Below are 22,626 nucleotides of genomic sequence, written 5' to 3'. Positions count from 1 at the left end.
ACTGATGCCACCCAATTTCCCCCAAACACTGAGAGTTAGGTCAAATAATGAGTGAAAATTCCAGCCTTCTCCACCGGGCATCCATGAGTCTTTCCCTTTCAAATGTTCTGGGACTAGGGGACTGTCTGCCCTCCACATTCCCTGCACTCTGGGTCGCGGTCAGGTACGCATTCAGCATTCAGCACAATGTGGGATGAACTGTCTTATATTTAATCAACATTACAAAGTGCCCACTCCGCATGCCATCTCACAACCCCCCCTACCCCCCGTGGTGTCCAGCCTGGAGCCAGTCCAGTCAACAGGTAGGCAGCCTGAGCTCCACATGCTTGCCTGTCTGGCCCAGTGACCTCTGGGGCTGCTGACCAGGACGTGCTTGATCCGGGCCCCTCCCTGACCCTCCCTGAGTTGTACTGGAAAATACTGGGGCCAGGGCACACATGGGCTGAAGTCCAGGGTCAGGTGGTGCCACTGTTGCTGTGAGGTCGGAGAAGGGGATGGAGGGGGTGGGGGGAGGCCAAGGCCATCACCCTGTTGGGAACACAAAACCAAGCAGAGCTGCCCCTGAAGAAAGTCAATACAAACGAAGTCCTCCCGGGTGGTACCTGGCTACCAGGCAGTGCTGTGTGTGTGGGGGGGGGGGTGGAGGGGGGAGGTAGGGGAAGGGTCACACCAACTTGAGTCTGACACCAACTTGACCCCCGCCCCATAGCACAGCTGTTCATCCTCCATCACCCACTCCCTCCCAGACCCGATGTGTCGCAGCCAGCCTGAGAGCTGTCAGCAAAGGGGGAACGTGAAAAGACATCTTCCTGGAAGGTCAGCAGGATTCAGGTTCACAGAGTGAGAGGTGACGGCACTGGGAAACCTGAGGGGGGACAAGAGAAAAAGAGGGTCTCAGGTGGAGGAAGGGTGGGCGGATCCAGGGCCAGGTTAGGGCCAGGACTGGGGTGTGGCCAGCCATCTCCCACTGAGCCTTCTTGGTTGACCTGAGCAGAGCTTCGAGCTTCTACCAGATGGTTGCATTGAATGTCTGCGCTTAAGTCTTTGTGAAGTAAACAATGCCACCACCCCTGGTCTCAGGGCTGTGGTGATTTCACAGGGCTGACTGCAGAGAGCGACTGGAAGGGCTCATGCTGTCTGCGGCCTGGCTGGGAGGGACGGCAGCTCGCATGCTCCTTTGAAGCAAGGGCAGCTAGACCTGCTCTCGTGTTCTTTGGACATGCTATCAGCGGGGACCAGTCCCTGGAGAAGGATGTCATGCTTAGGAAAGTGTGAGGTTCAAGGGTAAAGAGGAAGCCCTTTAAGGAGATGGACTGACAGTTGCTGCTGCTGCAGCGGGGCTCACACGGAGCCATGGTTGGGGGGCAGACGCAAGGCTGCGCAGTGCTCCGTGTTGTTTGTTCATGGGTCGCTGTGAGTTGAGCCTCTCAGATGGCACCCGTCAACAACACCTATGCCCAGCCATGTCCTGAGGCCTCTGCCAGGCCTGTCCCTGCTCTCTGGGCACCATGGAGGCTCCCCCTTCATGGGCTCTGTGCCTTGTGCTCACCAGGCCACTCCTGCTAGTCCTCCTCTGGCAACTTCTTGAGAACCAGCTTCTGCTTGCCACTTTGCTGTGTGGAGAGAAGGGTGTTAGAGCCCAGCCCTGGGTCTCCCACTGCCCTTGTAGATGAGAATCTGGGTCATGCCCTTCCTCCCACAAGCCTGGGCTCCCCCACCCTGCAGTGACCCCAGGGGGTGGTCTGGTGGCTTGTTCCAACTTCTCTCCAGCCCAAGAGCTTCAGGATTTTCTGCTGTCAGCCCTGTGTTCCAAGCGTGGGGGGTGGGGTGGGGGGTGTTAAGAGCAGCCTTGTCCTAGAGGCCAGGTAAGGGAAGGATCCCAGGGTCACTTGCCATCACGTGGCACACTATGTGCCAGTAATTTGAATCAGAGTCCCGGTACTTCTGTCCAGGGTAGAGCTGCCACATCAGAGGCAGCTCCCGCTGCTGGATCTGGCTGGGCCTCAGCGGCTTCCCCAGGGTGACATTCTCTTGATGCATCACCACTTGGAAGTCATTCTCCCTCTGTATCGTGGAGAGAAGGACAGGGCGCATCTCAGAGCCCAACTCACATGCCCACAGGGGCTTGGGTCTGGGATGCTGGCATTCGCTGTCTGTGACGCACCATCATCAGAAACACAGACAGATGCACACAGACAAGCAGACACAGCACGCATGCATGCACACACACAGGCAGACAGACAGAGATGGAATTCAGATTCTAGCCTCCCTCAACAATGGGCCCAGGTGGCACCAATAGTGCTTGCTGAAGGGTTGCTAACCACAGGGTTGGAGGTTCAAAGCCACCCAGGGGCTCTGTGGGAGAAAAAAACCCCACAACTGACAAGTCCTTCAAGATGCCATTTTAGGGCACCCCCATGCCCTAGAAAGTTCTACTGTGTGGCACCTCACAACAATGCCACCAGCACACTCCAAAACTGGGAGAAAGGACAGCCCTGCTCTTTAAAGCTTTCGCTGGTGGCATTTCCTTTTAGAACATTTTCTTTATTCTTGCATTCATTGTTCTTTCTTTTTTTAAAAAACGAAGAAACAAGGCCTTGGTGCTTGTGGCAGGACCCTTTGAGCTTTCCAGCAAAGCCCTGGGCGCTCATCTTGGCCTCCCAGGACAGTCTTTATCTCGTCATGGTTCTCCTTTTTCAACAAGATAGCCCTGGACCGGAGCTACCTCCTCCTCACCGTCTCCACCTCTCACTAGAACTGTAGTTCCTGACCTCGCCACCAGAAGCTAAAATCCCGCCCCGCCCACCTCAGTGCCCTCCCAGCAGGGCCTGGCCACAGGTGGAACAAATGGCAATCTAAGCCACGCCCCACCAAAGCCCGAGGAGGCGCTGGGCCCTGGCCTCCCGCCAGGCCTGGTACTCTTGTCTTCACTCCAGGCGGGGCACCCAGCCGCACCCCACCCTCACGCCCTGTATTCCTAGAACAGACCTGCTCCCAGAACCCTTTGCACCCCTCCCCTCTGGAACATTCTCCCCGAGGTCTACCTGGCTTCTTTGAGCCAGGTCTCTCTGCTCCAATGTATGGCAGTCCCTGGGGTGGGGTGGGGTGGGGTGGGGTGGGGTGGGGTGGGGTCACACAGAGCTTGGTCTCCAATATGAACTTCACAGCCATACAATGATGTCACGGGAGAGAGGCCTGGGGACAGGTTACCAGAACGCCTCCGGCCCATAAAAACCCACGGGGCAGTTCTATTCTGTACCGCACAGGGGTGCCACGAGTTAGAACGGGCTCTCCAGCCACAGGCCGGATTTGTGCTCGAGGGGAAGTTTAGGGAGACGCGTAGAACAGACAGCACTGACAGAGTATGTTATAACACAGTCACCAATCAGAAGCAAAACTCAGCAAAAGGCAACTCGGTGGCAGTCAGCTCGGTTTGGGGTTTGTTTCATCATCTGTAAAGTGGGGGCAGAGCCGGCACCCAGTTCAGTTTCTTGTGGTTTTGTGGTGAACTGAAGGCAAGTTATCTTAGTGTGCTTTGGTCCCTTCCTTGGTCGGGTAAGGCGGTCAGCATTTGCGCTGTTCTTTGGGGGGTACCCAGGCTCCGAGGGAAGGAACCTGCCAAAGAGCTGCATCCCTTTAAGGAAAAGCCTGCTGGTACCCAGTGGCTCTCCCTCACAGCCACCCGACAGGACAGAGTACAACTTCGCAACCAAACTCACAGCCGACTCACAGTCACCGGACTGGACAGGGTAGAACCACCCCTGTGGGCTTCCAAGACAGAAACTCTTCGCAGAAGGAGAAAGCCGCCTCGTTGTCCGAGGTCGCTCTGAACTGCCGCCTCGGCGTCGGCACCCCACTCTGCCCCGAGGGCTCCAGTAGAACCTGCCAAGTGTTTCCTAGAAGCAGACCACCATGTCTCTTCCACCAAACCGCGAGTGAGCAAGTTCAAATCACGGACCTTTTGGTTGGCAGCTGAGCGTTTTAACCACTGTGCCGCGTGGGATACTCGAAGAAAAAGTATGAACCAAGGATTTGTCTGGACGCTGCACGAATAAAAGCCCACGCCCTTATTAATTAATGCCACACCGGCCTCTCTCGTATTACAGGATTACACATTCGCTTTGTTTCATTCAACTCCCAGGAGCAGGTCTGAAACGCTGCATCTTCCAGCTAGACAGTCTCCAAACTCCTGGGATCAAAACCTATTGAGGGCCCATTCTAAAAAACAAAACAAACAAAAAAAGGTTTCTGGGTCCCACACATGGAGACGCTATTAGCCGGGCATTAAGAATTGCTTTAGACATTCATGATTCCCGTCTTACAGATAAAGGACCTGGAGGCCAGAAAATCACAACGTCAGACTGGCCTGGGGCTCACAGCGAAGCTACAGGGGGTAGTTCCGAGTCTGTCCAGCTTTTACGGGAGAAGTCACTCAGGGAGCACCAGGCCAGGGTCAACGCTACGGGTAGCGGCCTCCAGGTGTCTCAATCACGACCAGATTCACACCTGCCCCAGCCGCTGTCCACTTGTGGGCCCCGTCCCCTTGCCTTTGAGCAATCACCACCCTCTTTCCTGACCTGGGCGGCTAACCCCGAGGTCAGCAGTTTGAACCCACCAGCCGCTCCACAGGAGAAAGATGAGGCTGTATGCTCCAGTAAAGATTTCTAATCTCAGAAACCACAGGGGGCAGTTCTGCTCTGTCCTATGAGTGGGAAGGGACTTCAGGGTAGTGGGCCCTGGGGATCGCCTCGCCCATCAAACTCCTATTCACCCATGAGAACCCTGCTCCAAGTGGTTTCACCTGCTAGGCCTGGGTTGTCCTGGGCTGAGCGCAGGGGTCACCCACATCTCCCGGCCGGTCCCCACCCTCACCGGGCGCCACTCCTCTGAGGCCCAGCACGGCCTGGGTGTCCCCAGTTCCTCAGAGTCCAGCCCGAAGGGCCACCGTGCAGTCCAGATGGCCAGCGGGCTGTACCTGCAAGATCGTGGGCAGCCAGGGGCGTTGGTTCTCATCCGTATATACTTTCTTATCCCACATCCACAGGCGATCCGGGAGAGGGAGTGAACACTCCTCCTCGGCAGGTAGGGAGGCGCTCATGGATCCGGAGTCCTCAAGGAAAACAAAAGACAGAGAGGGCGCCCAGAAGCTACTCGCTGACAGAGCAGCAGGCCTCCTGTTTTTAAAGCGCAGCCGCTTAGGCGCCCACAGGTGACAGGGCTGGAGACGAGGGGCGTGGTGTGGCATGCGGGGCGGGGCCGAGGTCTGGAGGGGGCGGGGCAGGGTGGGGGAGGGCGGGGCTTGGCAGGAAGCACACCTGGGGGCAGCCCAGGGGCGGTGCTAGTGAAGTATGGGGGCGGGGCGCGTAAAGAGGCTGGGATAAAGATTGGTCCTGGTGGGTTAAAAGGCGGGGCTTGAAGCAGGGTGCAGCAGAGGGTGAAACCCTGAGACCTAGGGCCACGTGTTATATGAATGTTTGGCGTTTGGCATTCTTCTCCCCAACCCCCATCCCTGCCCCCAGGGGCTCCCTTAAGTCCTGCCATCGGCCATCCTTGCCCGCCCCCAGGCCCAGACCCCACCCAGGGGGACCAAGCACCTTGCGCTATGACTCTGGGCATCTGCAGAGCCTTAGCTTCTGTCTGCAGGCGCCACCTTGGCGTCAGAACCCCACGGCCCTGAACTCACCACACAGCCACCCTCTGTCTGGGGGCTCCAGGGCAGGGCCAGGCTGACCCTGACGTTAGGCACTTCGGAGTCAGGGCCCCTGCAACCTGCACCTCCCGGCCTAAGAGCTTCCCACCTTCAGCATGTGGTTTAGGGTCTGGCCATCGATGTGCCTGACAGTCCTGCAACTCTGGAAGAGGGCCCCTGCCCCCAGACACATCTTCCCCAGCTTTGAGGACGGGGAGGTTCTGTCGGAGCAGCGATTGTGAAACATGGTGGTGGACAGACATTAGAGAAAGCAGTGCCATGGGAGTGCTTGCAAAGTAAGCCCCTCCCTCAACCCCAACCAAGATCTATGGTCTTGACAAGTCCTTGGGTTCTGTGATCCAGCCAGCAGCAGGAAATTACAGCAAAGGAGGAAAACAAGGTCACTTTGTTTGGGCTCCTGAATGCCCATTAACACAATTAAGAGAATAAAGAACAAGGGGGAAATGTAAACCAGCCCCTGGCTCTCTGCTCAGTGGGAAGCTTTGCCTGGAGCTTTGTCCTCTCTCTGATTGAAAACAAACATTTTCCATCAAGTCCTTCTGCAACCCACTGGCACGTGACTAGCTAGAATAGACCCCTCCCCCCCAGGCTTACAAGACTGTGAGCTTTCAGAAGCAGACCACCAGGCCTTTCCTCCTGGTAACCTCAGGCTAAGCATTTGCACCACTCTGGGGGCTCTTTTCCAACCCTACTACCCGCTGTGGGGACTCGACTCCAACTCATAGCGATCCTACAGCCAGGGATTCTGAGACACTAAAACTATGGGAACACACCAGTTCATCTTTCTCCCTTGTGGGTTTGAACTGCCAACCTTGCTGTTAGCAGCCTAATGCTTATCCCTCAGTGCACCAGGGCTCCTTAGAAAGACACTCTAGAACTGCTCCCCAGTGTTTCCGAGTCAACAAATCCTTATGGAAGCAGACAGCCTACTCTCTCAAAGAAGAGCTGGTGGATTCAAAGTGTCAACCTTAACAAGCGCCCCCTATCCCCCCGCCCAGTCATATGCTTTAAACAAGGGGCCACCGGGGCTCCCTTCTTTCTGACTTGGTATCTCAAAACTAATTGGTGACCTTTTTGAAATGTCACGAGGGTGGAAATGAGTTTGATGTCTGATCCCTTAAGAGGAAAGGTGAGAGTCTTTGCGTCTCTGCTCAATTCCCAAGCAGAAGCACAGGTAGCCTGCGGTGACAGCAATATAATTGGGTTTAGCCCGAGCCCCACAGAAGACAAAAACCGAGTGCTGGTGGAGGTGGAGGAGAAGTCCCCAAGGGTCTTTGGTACTCAGTATCCTGCCTGGGGCCTTCAGACAGATTTCTGTGTGGAGTGAGGCACCTGCTGAGAATAGGTGAGCTGCAAATGATGGTCGCAGACTCTGGGGAATCCACAAACTGACCCAGGACTGTGAGGTCAGAAATGCTAGCAAGTCCAGCTTAAGCAGTGTCCCTGAAGGAGCCCCTTAGGGCGAGGAGCGGGCACGTGGTTGCCAGTATCTCCTCCCCTACCCCCCAATGCAGGCACCTCATTCACCCCAGGGCCCACAAAGTCTGCGGATCTAATTAGCATTCATTCTGCTTTTTGAGAATCAAAAAGGCCGCATTTCAGAATGTTCCAGAATGGAGCTTCCTCCCCTTCTCCCGCTTCTTTGAAAAGATAATATTCGGTTGCATTGAAGGATTTAAGGGTTTCTTCATAGGAAGCACAAAGATCTGTCCTTCCTCTGTAGGATTTAGAAAATGATTTTGAGAAGGGGACTGTGGAGACCTGTGGTCTCCTGGGAGACCCGCAGCTTTTTCAGGGAAATTGGGCAGGAGTGGAAACAACAGTTATTGTGTGGTCTGGGAGACTGGGAGTGGGCTGGGGTGCAGGGAGCCTCCCCAGCCTGCATTCCCGAGAATCCTGGGGCTTTCCATTCCTTCCTTTGTAAAGTGTGGCCTTTTCCTAGTCTGGGGGCCCCAGGAAGACACATGTAGACGTTTCCGAAAGAGGAGATTGGAAAACAATGGTCTCGACAGGGTCCTCAGCTGACCTAATGGGTTCATCTCCTGATCTGGACCCGGTGGTATGTTGCCTCTTCCTCTGGGGCTACAGCTCTGCATTAGCAGCCTGTGCTTCCAATCGGGTCATGCTGGTTCAACCCCTTGTGGAGAACTTCCTCTTCCAATCCAGATACACTGAATCAAAAGCTACTTTTGAGCAAGTTTTCCCCCACCCCCACCCCAGGCCCCTAAGAATGCCCTGGGGATCTTGTTACTTTGTAGCTTCAGATTCATTGTTTCTGGGCTGGAAATGCACATTCTCAGCCCCCAGGCTTCAAATGGGAATGAGATGGTAGTGAGCCCCCCCCCCCCCATTTACAATTCTACCGCTATGAAATTGCCTATTGGGATGAGGGCGTGGGATGGCAATAGATGGACAAGCTCCTGGCATTCGGTCAGGACTGTTTTGACCAGGTAGACATCAACATCAAGGGACTTCAATGGGTTGTCTTGGGGAGTGAGGGAGGCCTCCTTTTAGGGTAGGCTCCAGAGGATGGCCATCAGCATGGCCTCTAGACCCACGTTCACTCTGCGCATGGTGCTTGGACCAGTAACATCAGCATCATTGGGAACTGAAGAGAACTGCAGGGTCTTAAGGCCCACTGTAGACCTGCTGAGCCAGGACCTGCCTTTGAGCAAGATCCATCTCTGTTCTTGGGGAAAACTTAGGAGGGCGGGATGGAAAGTGGATGTTTGACTTCCTATCAGTGCTCTGTGGACTCTGGTGACATGGGAATGGATTATGTGGCTCCCTGTTGTTGTGTTGTTGGGTGACCCCGTGCGAGCACACGGGGACTCAACCACTCCATGTTCAACAGAACGAAACACTGTCCTGGATTGCTTTCTTCCGCCAAGTTATCACTTCTTTTTTAAAGGTCATTTCATTGGGGGCTCCTACATCTCTTATCACAATCCATGCATCCATTGTATCAGCACATTTGTACATCGGTTGCCATCATCATTACTTTCTATTTGAGCCCTTGGTATCAGCCCTTCTTTTTTTACCCCCTCTCTGCCCCCCACCCTTGTGGCCCTTTGATAAATTATAAATCATTATTATTTTCTTTTTTAAAATCAGTTTATTAGGAGCTCTTACGGCTCTTATCACAATCCATACATGCATCCATTGTGTCAAGCGCCTTTGTACACATGTTTCCATCATCATTTCCAAAACATTTTCTTTCTATTTGAGCCCTTGCTATCAGCTCCTTGTTTTTTTCCTCCAATCACGTCTAATATATCCCATTTTCCTCTTCAGAGGAAATCCTGGCCGTTAAGGGCATCCTAATCAAGTTCAATGGTTATAGCTCATTGTAAAGAGGTTATGTAGGCAAGGCATCCACAGGTGTCCCTGCTCTGGGGCCCATGCGCTGATGTGCTGATGGGCCCCAGAGACTTTGGTGGAAAACCAAGGCCCTTGGCTGAAAACTCAGCCCAGACCCATCCAATCAGAACCTCTGGGCTGTGGGCGTTGGGCCCAGTCAGCTTTTGAGCCACTGCCCTAAGGATTTGAGTCCAGAGCACAAATAATCAACCCCAAATACATGAAAGCGATTCCACGCCCCTTGTGAACCTCCACCTGGCCCTTGTTCCACTTCTTTCCCATTGCTCAAGGTTCATTGTGCTGTTTCCGACCTTCTGTGAGCAGAGTACCCCAACAGCATCCCGCTGTGAGGGAGAAACTCATGAAAACCTTTCTGACCCAAACGGCAGGATGAAATGCCGCTCTGATTTTGCTGAATCAGACTGTTCTTTTTATCCAACTGCCTGCCCGGGACTAAATCCTTATTCTCCTGACAAGCGCCTATTAGTTGGGAGTGTTAATTGCTGGGAGCCATAGAACTGTTGAGGTCATTTCCCTCTCTGGTTGAGTTGGGAGATGGAGGAGATTCACTCTAACCAAAGATAAGTCCCCCAGCTGTCTTTTGTACGAAGTAGGTCAGAGGGATTTAGTCTTGGACACAAGGCTGTCAAATGAGAGAATTACTTCAAAGTGTCTTGAAGATAGCTTCCTCTGGACTTGCCCACCCCACCCGCTTCACTGTTTAGACTCACAAGTCCTTTGGGGGAAAATGAGACCCTGGTACTACAATGAAACCTCACCCCATCCTGGGATAGCTGAATGGGAATGCCCATCAGGGATGTTTTAGGATCACACCTGAAAGCTAGAAAACTGATTAAGAGCCCCCTGAACTAGTTCCTGAAATCAATGATCGTCACTCTTTTCTGGCCAATCATCCCACTGAAGTCCATTCTCTACCTTCTACCCACCTGCATTGTGACGCCAAGGGCTGCCTCCCAATGTCTGTTTCAGGAGCTGTAGCTCATCTGCGTGAGAAAACCAGTAGTTGAATTAATCAGCTGTCAACGTGTGGAGACTGGCGGCTTCTTACGTCTGGTGTAATCACAGTTCTTCCTCTGAGTACTTTCTCTTACATTCAGGTTTTACAGATGGAGGGGATTCTTCCTGGCAATGATTTGATGGCTGTTCTGGGACACAGAGGAATCGTAGAATGTCATCTGGCCTTGAACTTGGAAGCCCTTTGGTTTTCTCTCCTCAGGACCCTTGGAGTCACTATTTAGAGGTGAGCCCTTCATGGGATTGAACCTCCATGAGTTTGGGTAGAGAGCATCCTCAGCGTTGATTCCGTTTCTATGATTTCTGCTCAGATATTGAACATTGTCAATGTAGCCTTGTTAATATTGCGATGAGCCTGGACCCTTATAAAATTTCTCTCTCTCTCTCTCTCTCTCTCTCTCAACTCATCAGGCTTCCTGGTGTTTGGGGGATTGTTTGCAAGTGTTCTCTGGTGAAGTAGAGGATGTCACTTTCAAAGGGTCATTCGTCGGGGTTCCTCCTTTGGGACCCCATTGAAGCTTTTGTGGCACAAGATTACTCCTGTGTTTGCCTGAGAGCTGGCATGCACCCCTCCAGAGAAGACAAGAAAAGGCCCTACTTGGGGGCTCAGAGGAACCTTACTTCGCTTTTTGAGGTTTGTGTTGTGCTTTGCATAGACTGGTACATTTTTATAGCTGCTTTTTATTTCATCGAGCAAAAGTTACTGAGTTTTCTTCACGGACACCCTTTGAGGTAGGGGTAGTTTGACCAAGTTTGAAGCCACTTTAGTAAACGTTTAAAATAAACAAGACCCCTTGAATCCATCAAAGTGAACTTGGTCTAACCAAAGGTTTTTGCATAATATATTTTATAGTAAGCCAACTTGAAAGCAGTTTCTCAGATCTTTTAAGTAACTAACTTATCGTAAGTGAATATTCTTTATGATTTAAAGTTCGATACTCCTACATTTATGCAATGGGACAGCGGTTCTCAACCTTCCTTATGCTGTGACCCTTTCATACAGTTCCTCATGTTGTGGTGACCCCCAACCATAACATTATTTCCGTTGCTGCTTCATAACTGTAATTTTGCTACTGTTATGAATCGTAACGTAAATATCTGATATGCAGGATGTATTTTCATTGTTACGAATTGAATATAAACATAATTAACACATAGTGATTCATCACAGAATGATAGGTATTTATGTATTGTGAAATATTTATGTGTTTTCTGATGGTCTTAGGCGACCCTGTAAAAGGGTCATTCGACCCCCAAAGGGGTTGCGACCCACAGGTTGAGAACCGCTGCTCTAGAAGAAAAAAATATATCTAAGTTTGTTGCTAAGTCACTGATCAGTATTGTCACAAGTTAAACAAAGTACTAAGTTTATCTGTCTAGCTAAAGCTTGATTGATTAATTTATAAAAAAACTTAAACCTCAAATGTCAAATAAATAGCTCGACATTTATCAGATAATAAGATAATCTTATACAAAATTCTTCTGACAGCATCTAACATTTGGCACATGATGGGTTCTTTAACACTCAGTCACCTGCCGAAGCTTCCTCCCTACTCAATAACCTGGATGCAATCTCCCATGAGTGTCTTAATTTAAGGCTAGCACTTATTAAGCTGCTGGGGAAGATTCTCGAAAGTACCACAGCCTGCCAAAGGGACGAACATCTATTTGTCTTGGAAGAAGAACAGCCAAAAATGCTCCTTAGAGGCAAGAATGCTGAGACTCTGTTGTTGACGTGTTGTTAGCAGGCCAGTCCCTGGGAGAGAGGACATCAATCTCCATCGAGGGGCGGCAAAACAAGACAAGACGGGTTAACCCAGTTGCGACAACAGTGGGCTCAAACATAACACCGATTGTGAGCATGGTGCAGGGCCAGGTGGTGGTTGGTTCTGTTGTACCCGGGGTCTCCGTGAGTCCGAACCGGGAGGCACCAAACACAGCAACTGTATTCACCACCAAACACTCCCATTTAACCCTAAAGCTGTTCTGCAAACGAGTCCTAGTTAAAGCCAGTTTCCACTAGCTCTTCTTACCAGAGGGGATCTCCCTGACGTTACTTACATTGTTGGAGAGTGCCCCACTCCCCTGGAATGGCTTCTGCCCCCACAAGCTGAATTAATTGCATTCTTCCAAATTTATAAACCACTAAAACTGTTGGCAGAAATCTTAGGTGTATGTTTAAGGCGCTGCGGTGGAGCTGTGGGCTAAGCATGGGATTGCTAGCCACAAGGTCAGCGGGTCAAACCACCCAGCAGCTACAGGGAGCAAAATGAGCTGTCTGCTCTGACAGAGATTTACAGCTTCAGAACTCCAAAAGAAACAAAGGAAGGTGCATCAGGATCAACCTCATGGAAATGGGCTGGCTTCAGTGGATTTAAGGTATAAATTTAAATTGTTCACTCTGTTTCAAAACCCGGCTTATGTTAAGTTCGTCCTTGTTAAGTCTAGCTCATGCCTTTATAAAGATAAAATGATACGTTTTTCGATGTCCTGACCCTTTTCAAAATCCTTAACAAATACCAATAGTTTTTCAGAAAACAGTCAAGGGCTAGAGTTGTGCACTGGCTGCTAACCATAAGGTCGGCAGTTCAAACCTACCAGTTGCACCCATCAGGACTGACCGTCTCAGAAACCTTGTATGGGTCACCATGAGTCGGAATGGATTCCATGCAGGAGGTTTGGTTTGGTTTGGTTTTGCATGGGCTCAACTAAAAGTTGTAAATAAGCCCTAATCATTGATCAATTCTAGAGGCGATTTAGGAGCCCTGGTGGTGTCGTGGTTACTCCTTGGGCTGCGATCGGCATGGCCGGCAGTTCAAAAGCACCAGTGTTTCTTCAGGAGAAAGACTGGGATTTCTACTCCCATCAACAGTCTCCCATCAACAGGGGGGGGGGGGGGGGATTATGAGTCAGCGCTGACCGGATGGCAGAGAGTGTTTGTTTTATAGGTGATTTATAGGTGCCCTCACTCCGAACTTGTATAACCACCATAAAAGACATGTCTTTCAATAAAACACTTCATTCATTAAAATATTTTTTGGCGGGGAAAGAACTGTTAGCCACAGCCGATCAAAACTTTTAACCACAGCCAATCACATATTCTTTACTGTGCACAACACAGTTGATTCTAAAATGAGAATTGTGTTGAGCACAGACTTGTATAGGTCTTTGTAGCCTCATTGTCCAAGCGAACTCTTTATCCACAGCAAAGCCGCCTTAGCAAAACCATCGAAAACACCCCCAAGTAGAGTAACTGAAGACCCTCCAGCGAGGCATGATTTACCTTGCCACCAGAACATAGGTTTCTCAATCAAAGACAGTAAGATTTCAAAGGGAGAGACCAAAAAAAAAAAAAAAAGCTACAGATTTAACAAAAATGCATCTTTAGGAAAACGTCCTAGGACCAAACCTGTTGTTCCTAAGTATTTCTGAACTTGCTTTGTCTCCGTCCGTAGATGAAACACTTAGGCCGAGAAAAGACAATGGACACAATGAAGAAGCGATTTTGTGGGGCGTTTTTGGAGAGCTGCAGACCAAGTCTTTGGATGGTAGTCTACCAGCTTCGACCTTAATCTTTCCTTAACCCAACCCTTATTATTTAAACAGTGTCTGGATTGCTCTACATTCCACCACCCCCCATTGTCAACCCTAATCTCCTTACAACCTCTCTTTAATCTAGATGCCAAAGACAGACAACTATCCAGTTCAACATTTCACATGGTGGTAAGTCGGCTCTGACCCATAGCGACCGTTGCGCATCAGAAGGAAACACTGCGTGGTCCTGCGCCTGCGCCTGCGCCTGCGTGGTCCTGCGCCTGCGTGTCCCCGTGCCTGAGCCCATTGATGCAGCCATGTGTCAGTGCAACGTAGTGAGGGCTTTCCATGTTTTATTTTTCAATACTTCTCTGAGGTCCTTCTCCAGGGTCTGGCCTCTCCTCATAGCAAGTCCAAAGTAGGTAACATGAAGCTTTGCCATCCTTGCCTCTCAGGAGCACTCTGGCCGTACTTCTTCCAAGGTTTGTCCTTTTCGCAATCCACAGTACTTCCACTACCATTCTCCAGCACTGGGGTTCAAATGCTCTGCCTCTTCTTCGGTCTTGCACTGGAGATTATCCTAGGTTGGATCAGGTGCACCTTAGTCCTCAAAGTAACATCCTCGCTCTTCAATACTCTGAAGAGGTCTTGTGCAGATTTACCTAAAGCAGTATGTCTTTTGATCTCTTGACTGCTGCTTCCATGAGCATTGATTGTGGATCCAAATCCTTGCCAACTAGCTTTTCTCCATTTATTACGATGTTATCTATTTGTCCAGTGGTAAGGATTTGGGTCTTCCTTAAACGGAGTCATAATCCACACTCAAGGCTGCAATCTTTCATCTTCACCAGCAAGTCCTTCAAGTCCTCCTCACTCTCAGCAAGCAACGTCGTGTCATCTGCAGGTTGTTAATAAGCTTCCAATCCTGATGCCACATTCTTCATATAATCCAGCTTCTCTGATGATTTGTCCAGCATACAGATTGAACATGTATGGTGATGGGATACAGTACTGATGCAAACCCTTCCTGGTTTTTAACCATGGAGTGTGCCCTTGTTCTGTTTACACAACTACCTCATGAGCACAACCAAGAGTTCTGAAATTCCCATTCTTTTCCAGGGTCTCCACAGTTTATTGTGGCCCAAAAGTCGAATGCCTTTGCATAGTCAATGAAACACAAGTTTCATTTCACGTACTATGCCAAATATTGGATATTTGTCAGTCAGTTGGATAGATGCTAAGTCATCTCTGTATAAAGCAGAAAAGTCTGGCAACATTCAGACAAATAACCTGTGATACCTTGTACTGAAGATTGACTCGATAGAATTCATAGCATTCTCCATCTTCCAAACCATCTACTAACGTGATTTGCCCGCCAGTGAGTATATATTCTTGTGTGCCTTACTGAAACAGCTAAGCAAATGACTGAAGACAGCCCGTCAAGACATTAAGAGTTCCCCAAAGCATCCGTTCTTTTCATACAAGCCTTCTTTGAACGGATAGTTAAAATTTTACACACATACACAAGCAACACAACACACACACAAGATGCTAAAAAATGAACAAGGCCAACAAAACAGCAAAAAATGCTAACATAGGCTACGCTTCCTAAGGGTTTCCCTTCCTTTGAGTATGGAGTTGCTGACTTAAAACATGCCTTTTGAAATACATCCACCGCTCTCAAAGAAATCACTAATTACATCGCCAGCTCAGTGAAAACTCAACAAACCTCTTTAGCTTCTTTTACAAAGAGTTTTAAATAACAGGATTGCCCAGCTTCCTGCTGGTTGGCACAACAGGGTAGAGTGTGAATTGGTGCCCAGATGTGGGTACCCCTAGAGTAGCCTTTTAGCAGATTAGCTGAATGTCTTATTTAATACTACTGACCAACCAGATTCCCTTTATTAGAGATTCAATTCCAAAAATATATAGACTCTTCAATCCCAACAATCTTGTAAATTAGAGAGACTTATTATAGTTATAGTCATTATATAATTGACACTGTTAAATGTTTCATTAAAATGACCACTAATGCCTTAACTCAAGAGAGCCAACATGTGAGACTCATGTGCAGGGTCATTTATGTAGTTAACAATGGCCATCTCTAATAAATTAGAAAAACACCTTGATTCAACCAGTCAGTAAGGTCTCTAGTCCCTTTAAACCTTTAAGTATCTCCTAAGCACCTGTAGAATTTTACAATAGGCGCTGAAAAGAAGAACCAGTGCTTAATGGTCAACCACTCCTTGCGGAAGTTACTCATTTATGGTCATCGTGAGATCAGCTGGCCTCGAGATGAGAACTCCTACACAGCACAAAGAAGCAAAAATTACAATTAAAAAATGAAAACAAATCCACTGCTACTGAGCTCATTCTGACTCAGAGTAACTACATAGAAGTTAAATGCTTACTAATTCAAACAACATAATCAATGACTATTTAGACTAAATTCAAACAGAAAGACTCTTTCTTACATTGATCAGAGGATGTTCAATAAAATCCCCGATCAAGAGGAGGGATATCTAAGCAAGAAATTTCAAACAATTGTTCTGACCAAAATGGCACTCCAGTTTTGCTGAATCAGATGGTTCTTTTTATACAAGTGCCTGCCTGGGATTCACTATTTGTTCTGACAAGCTCCTGTTTGCGGATACGTTAACTGATAGGAGCTTTCAATGAAAAAGGTAATTTCCCTCCCTGGTTGAGTTAGGATATGAAGAAAATTCACTCTGAGGAAAGGAAACTCAACGCAGCTGTCTTTTGTCTGAAGTGGGCCAAGGGATTCATCCTTCACAACAGAGTTACTGGAAGGGTCTGGAAACTAGCCTCATCTGACGTTGCTCACGCCACATCTGTTTTGACTCACAAGCTGTTTGGGAGAAAACGAGACCCTGCTACCGAGATGAATCCTTACCTTGTTTTGAGATCGTTGACTAAAGCTGGGTGAACTGCCATCAGGGACCGTTTAGGGTCCCACCTAAAAGCGAGAAGACTGATTAAGAGCCTCTGTAATTATCTCTTGAAACCAATGACTGTCACTCTTTATAATCAATTATCCAATAGAAGCTCATCCCCACCCCTCCCCCACCTTCACTGTGACTCAACAAAACATTAACCAAAGGGCCGCATCACAATGTCTGTGTGGCACACATTGCATCGAAATGTGAAAATTGTTGAGTTCATCAGCTCCCTCTTGTGTAGACTGATGACTACTTGCATCTGGGTGTAGTAGTAATTCTTCCTCCGAAGAAGGTCTCTTAAGTGGATTCTTCTCAACAACAAAGCTCATTAGGATTGTGGGGGTCTGTGGTGTATCCATGCCATAAAGAGTACGGACCCTGAGACCTAGAAGCTAAGGTCTCCCTACTAGTCACTGGGGTGTGTGTTTGATTCCTGGGTCTGGACCATGTTTTGAATAATTGAGACTCTTGATCATATGAGCTCCATTAAAAAGAATAGTTATATCCTTTACCCATAGAAGGCGCCCTGGTCATGTAATGTGTTACAAGTGTGGCTGCTTACCACAAGGTCAGTAGTTTAAACCCACCAGCCTTGGGCAAAGCAGGTGGTTGGCCCCTCCTGTAAAGATTTATAGCCTCAGAAACCCTAAGGAACACTTCTACCGTATCCTAGAGGGTCGCTATGAGTCAGAATTGACAGGCTGGCAGTGGGTTTACTTTACCTATGAAAGAGGAATTGGTGTTTCTAAGTCAGTGGGGGATCTGAGATGACGAGTCCCCGTCGAACTACATCCAGCTTGGTAAAGTAGAAGGTCATCAATAACAATAAAAGAAGGACTTCCAGACGGCGGGGTTCCACAGTGTCGACCACAGTGGGCTCACGCGCTTCACGGCTGTGAGAGTGGTGCAGGACTGGGCGGTGCTTTGTTTTGCTAACTTCATGGCAGCTAACTACTACCGGGCGAACAAGAATGTTCTGTGCACAACTCAGACTGCTCAGAGAGCAAGGCTATCAGCGCTTTATCAAATGTGATGCTTTTAAATGCTTCTCAAACTTTAGGGGTTCATGTGGGGGATCTTGTGAACGTGCAGATTCGGATTTTGTAGCATTGGTTGGGTGGGGGTGGTGGTGGTCGTGATTCTTCATTTCTAATAAGCTCTGAGAGGTGGGGAAACTGCTGGACCACAGAGCATCTCTGAGGAGCAAGACTTTATCAGTTTTCTAAAAAGTGGGTGACACTGCCCCCTGGGGGCTGTGGAACAGGACAGATTCCAAAAAACAAAACAAAAAACTCCCTGCCATCCACCCGATGCCAACTCAGAAATGCCCAAGTGGGTTTCTAAGACTGTAACTTTTTACAGGAGCAGAAAGATGCATCTTCCTCCCTGGCAGTGACTGGTGGTTTTGAACTGCAGTCCTCTGCCATGTCAGCCCACTTGATAACCACTATACCACCGGGGCTCTTGGGATGATCAAGAGGACCACAAAAGTAAATACCTATACTTTATCCTGGATGATGGGCTGTAGTATGGAAGCTTTTAAATTGTTTCCTGAAAAGGGGGCAATAGGCCAACCATGTTTAAGGAAGCTTTGTTCAACCATATCCCACTCTCTCCCCATAACCCAAAATCAGGCCCACTGCTACTGTGTCAACTCTGGCTTGTGGTCCTGTAGGACAGAGCAGAACAGCTATGAAGGATTGCTGGGGCCCTGAATCTTTAGGGGAGCAGACAGCCTCGCCAAGCTCTTGCAAAGTGGCTGGTGGGTTTGAGCCACTGACCTTTTGGTCATCTTTCCAGTGCTTAACTCACTGTACCACCAGTGTTGCTTACCCACCCTGATACACACAGAAATGAGAAATCAGAACACAGCCCCAAGCCCTACTCAGCAGCCCGTGATGGAGCAGCATGGGGGAATTGCAGTTGCTACACTGGGCTAAGCACGCGGCTCTCTGTTTATCCAAAGGCCAACTAACATTGACCTAACGCTCCATCAGAAACTTCTCCCAGGCCGGGGATCACTCCACTCTTGGCTGTTACAGTGACAGCAAACCCTTCTCGCTTCACCTTCAACTCTAAATTTGATTGCGCAAAATTTCTCACCAAAAATCCCTGCTTCACCTGCTTCTTTCTGCCTCCTAGAAAATTGGCCAGTAGCGATTGGTTGAGACAAAAGTATTAACTATCTACTGCCGTCAACGTCCACACTGCAAAGGCCTTTTGTAGGATTCACATACTATCAATTTAGTTGTTCAATTTTAAAGCTATTCTAGATCGAACTCCAGTCAGTTAATCTCACATAGGACCTATTTGGATGGTGGTAAGTAGGGATCTCAGGTAGCGCACACAGTTTGTCCTACGCTGCTAACCAAAGGGTAGGTAGTTCAAATCCACTCAGTGGTTGCACGGAAGGCCTGGTGATCTGATCCCTAAAGAACACTCCAAGGAAAGCCCACGGAGTGCAGCTCTCTGCTTGGAAACCCGTGGGTTGGAGCAGGCACAGCTACCCTGGGCTTGGTGGTTCTAGTTCCTCATTGGGAGGCGGGACCCTAGGTCTACCATTTGCTTTTCCAGCTATTTAGCCAATCTCTCAAATGCTATTGCATAGTCTATGATTTCCACATAAGATCCCCTTGGCCATCCCATCAGCGATAAGCCAAGTTCTCACATAGAAGCAGGTCGATTTCTCAGCAGGTGACACAGCCTTGCTGGCTGGAAGTGAGGGGACTTGAAGCACTTGCTGATGAAGATCATGGATTGCAGGTGTCAGTAGGTATTACTAAATGTTAAGAAACCAAAATCCGAGGGTGGAGGGAAGGAGGGAAGGGGGCATAGAAAGGGGGAACCGATTACAAGGACTTACATATAACCTCCTCCCTGGGGGATGGACAACAGAAAAGTGGGTGAAGGGAGATGCCGTACAGTGTAAAATATGACAAAATAATAATTTATAAATTATCAAGGGTTCATGAGGGAGGAGAGAAGAGGGAGGGAGGGGAAAATGAGGAGCTTATACCAAGGGCTCAAGTAGAAAGCAAATGTTTTGAGAATGATGATGGCAACAAATGTGCTTGACACAATGTATGTATGTATGGATTGTGATAAGAGTTGTACGAGCCCCCAATAAAATGATTTAAAGACTAACAAACAAACAAACATCCTCACATCTGGACCAATAGGTGACATCATGATAAATGGGAAAAGATGGAAGTTGTTAAGGATTTTGTCTTGCTCGTACCCATAACGAATGCTCATGAAAGGGCAGTCAGGAGATCAAACAATGCATTGCATTGGGTCCATCTGCTGCACAAGACCTCTTTTGAGTATTGAAAAGCAAGGATGTTACTTTGAGGACAAGGTGTGCCTGACACAAGTCATGGTATTTTCAGTCGCCTCATTTACACGGGAAAGTTGGACATCAAATAAGGAAGACTGAAGAAGAATTCAAGTTGTGAATCTTGAAAGTACCACGGCCTTCCAAAACAAACAGATCTGTATTGGAGGAATTAAGGCGAGAATGCTTCTTAGAGGCAAGGATGGTGCGACTCTGTCACTTATTTGGACATGTTGTCAAGAGAGCCGAATCGCTGGAGAAAGACATCATGCTTGGTAAAGTTGAGGCAGAGCAAAAGAGGAAGACCCTTGATGAGATGGAGTGACACAGTGGCTGCAACAGTGGGTGCAAACATAGGAACAATTGTGAGGATGGGGCAGGAGCGGGCACTGCTTTGTTCTGTGGTACAGCGAGTCGCAGTGAGTCGGAACCGACTTGATGGCATCTAGCAACAATTGTATCCCACTGACCCCTTTACCATTTACCTGTTACTGTGCGAAAACCACACTTTAAAAAAGTACAGTGTCTTTGAAATACATCTCGATACCTGGTAGGGTAAGACCAACTGCTGTCAAGTCCATTCTGACTCGTCTTGCCCTCACAGGACAGAGTAGAACTTCCTACTTAGGATTTCTAAGGCTGTTGATCTTCATGGAAGCAGACTACCTCGTCTTTCTCCTAGCAGAGCAGCTGCTGGGCTCAAACCACCAACCTTGTGGTTAGCAGCTCAATGCTTAGCCCACAGTGCTATTGTACTCCTTCTGGTGGGGTTGGCCTTCCTGTTTGTTCCTTTTCAAAGTGTCTGAGCTGTTTCCTCTGCATTTCATTTCTTCTTACTGCTTTTTAGGGTTTTGACGGGCATGTTTGTTGGATTTATTCAGTTGGGGGGAACGTCTAAATCCTTGAACATCATTTTATAATAGCCTGTAAAAATGGACACATTTCCCCCACTCATTTCTAGACATCGAATTCTGAATGGTACTCTTTAATACTGTTTACTCTTGTAAAGGTGTGTGATTGACTTTCCCCACCTTTCCCTACTTTGCTAAGTTCTGGTCTTCATTTCAGTAGTGAGTTTGTAGGCAAAGGGTAGTTTCCCACCCATCATTTCTAGCCCTTGCATTTCTCTCATGTTCTCTCTCTCGCTCTCTCTCATGGTCTCTCTCTCTCCCGCCCCCCCTCGCCATCTGCAGCTGTGTGTGTCCTTGATGCTTTGTGTTGGCTAAGCTACTTTAGGTCGCAGGACTAGTGGCAGGCATTCTGTCTGGAAGAGGGTGGCTCCTATTGAACTCTGGCGTATCACCAGAGTGTGTGCTGGCGGCTATAGTTTTTGGCAGACAAGCTTTACACGGTGTCCCGCCATCTCTAGCGCTGGAGCATTTTTACCGAGTGGGCTGGGTTTTATTGGGTGCCTTCTCTGCAGCTGGGAGTCCGTGGGTGGGATTAGCAAACAGCTCAAGTGTGTGGCCGCTCGGCACATTCACTGAGGTAAGATGTGGAGGAAGAGCTTCGTTCCCTGTGGTAAGATGTGGAGGAAGGGTTTGAGCAGACCCCGGACACAGTAGAAGAGCCTCATGGAGTTGTCTTGGCTGTGATCTTTCTGGAAACAGATGATTGGACTTGTCCTTTGTCCTTGCACTCCCACTGCCATCGAGTCCGTCAGTTCTGATGTGGGATGACCCTGTGGGATTCTGAGACGGTACCTCTTGATGGGAGTAGACAGCCTCATTTCACCTGTGGTCAGCAGCCCCACGCGTAACCTGCTGCATGACCAGGACTCCAGCAGGTGGGACTAAGCCTCCCCCTAGGTAAGAAGTCCACTGCAGACTGTTTGCACCCCCGGGGGCCTTGTCCTGTACTCTTGTTGTTTGCTGCTATTCAGGCAAGTCCGACTCACGGCGCCCCCAGTGTTGCAGAGTAGAACTTGCTCCATGGGCTCCACAAGTACGTCTCTCGGCTGGTCTTAGAAAATGCCCTGGCCAGGTTCAAAAGGACAACCTTTCAGTTGGGAGCCTAGCGCTGGACTGTGCCAGCTACAGAGAGACCTGTTTGTAACTAATAATAAAACCAAGCCTGTTGCTACGGCGTCAATTCTGACTCATAGAAACCTACAGGACAGAGGAGAACTGCCGCACACGTGTTCCAGGGCTACAGGCATCTACAGCTGTAGACTGTCACGTCTTTCGCCCTTAGCTTAACCCTTGCCCTACCAGGTCTCCTTTATTTAATAATACCCAAACCCAAACCCAAATCAAACCCATTGGCTTCCGGTTGATTCCGATTGAGAGTGACTCTATAGGCCATAAGGAGAATGGCTCTATCATGTTTTTGAGACTGTCTACAGGAACAGATCATTAGGTCTTATTCCTCAGAGCCACTGGGTGGATCCGAACCACCAACTTTCTGATGACAGCCGAGTGCTTTGCCTTTGTGCCACCCAATCTCCTTCCCTCTCCCTGGAAAGGAAAAATAAGCCTACCAACAGCCCCTGCAATCCTCCCACATGGATTTCCAAACCATGCAGTTGTCTGTGGGGAACCACCTCTGCCACAATAAACTCACCCTTCAGGCCTGAAACTGAACTCACTCCTATGTTGGCATAATCAACCATTTAAGATAAAAATTGCAGAATTTCTCTAAGGACAAAGTTCAAAGGGCGAGGAAAGGAGGAGGAATGGAAATAGGAAACACAG

At 48.9% G+C, this 22,626-nt stretch overlaps 1 pseudogene; it reads right to left on the bottom strand.

Moving 5' to 3' along the window:
• Window positions 1-1,562: 1,562 nt before the first annotated feature.
• The window catches only part of LOC142426163 (cysteine and histidine-rich domain-containing protein 1-like), a 152,254-nt pseudogene continuing 131,190 nt past the window's right edge, over window positions 1,563-22,626 (bottom strand).

This window comes from Tenrec ecaudatus, chromosome 14 (genome assembly GCF_050624435.1).
Source record: "Tenrec ecaudatus isolate mTenEca1 chromosome 14, mTenEca1.hap1, whole genome shotgun sequence".
NCBI lineage: Eukaryota > Metazoa > Chordata > Mammalia > Afrosoricida > Tenrecidae > Tenrec > Tenrec ecaudatus.
The sequence above is the reverse complement of the archived record's forward strand: the minus strand, read 5'-3'. Positions and strand labels throughout refer to the sequence as shown.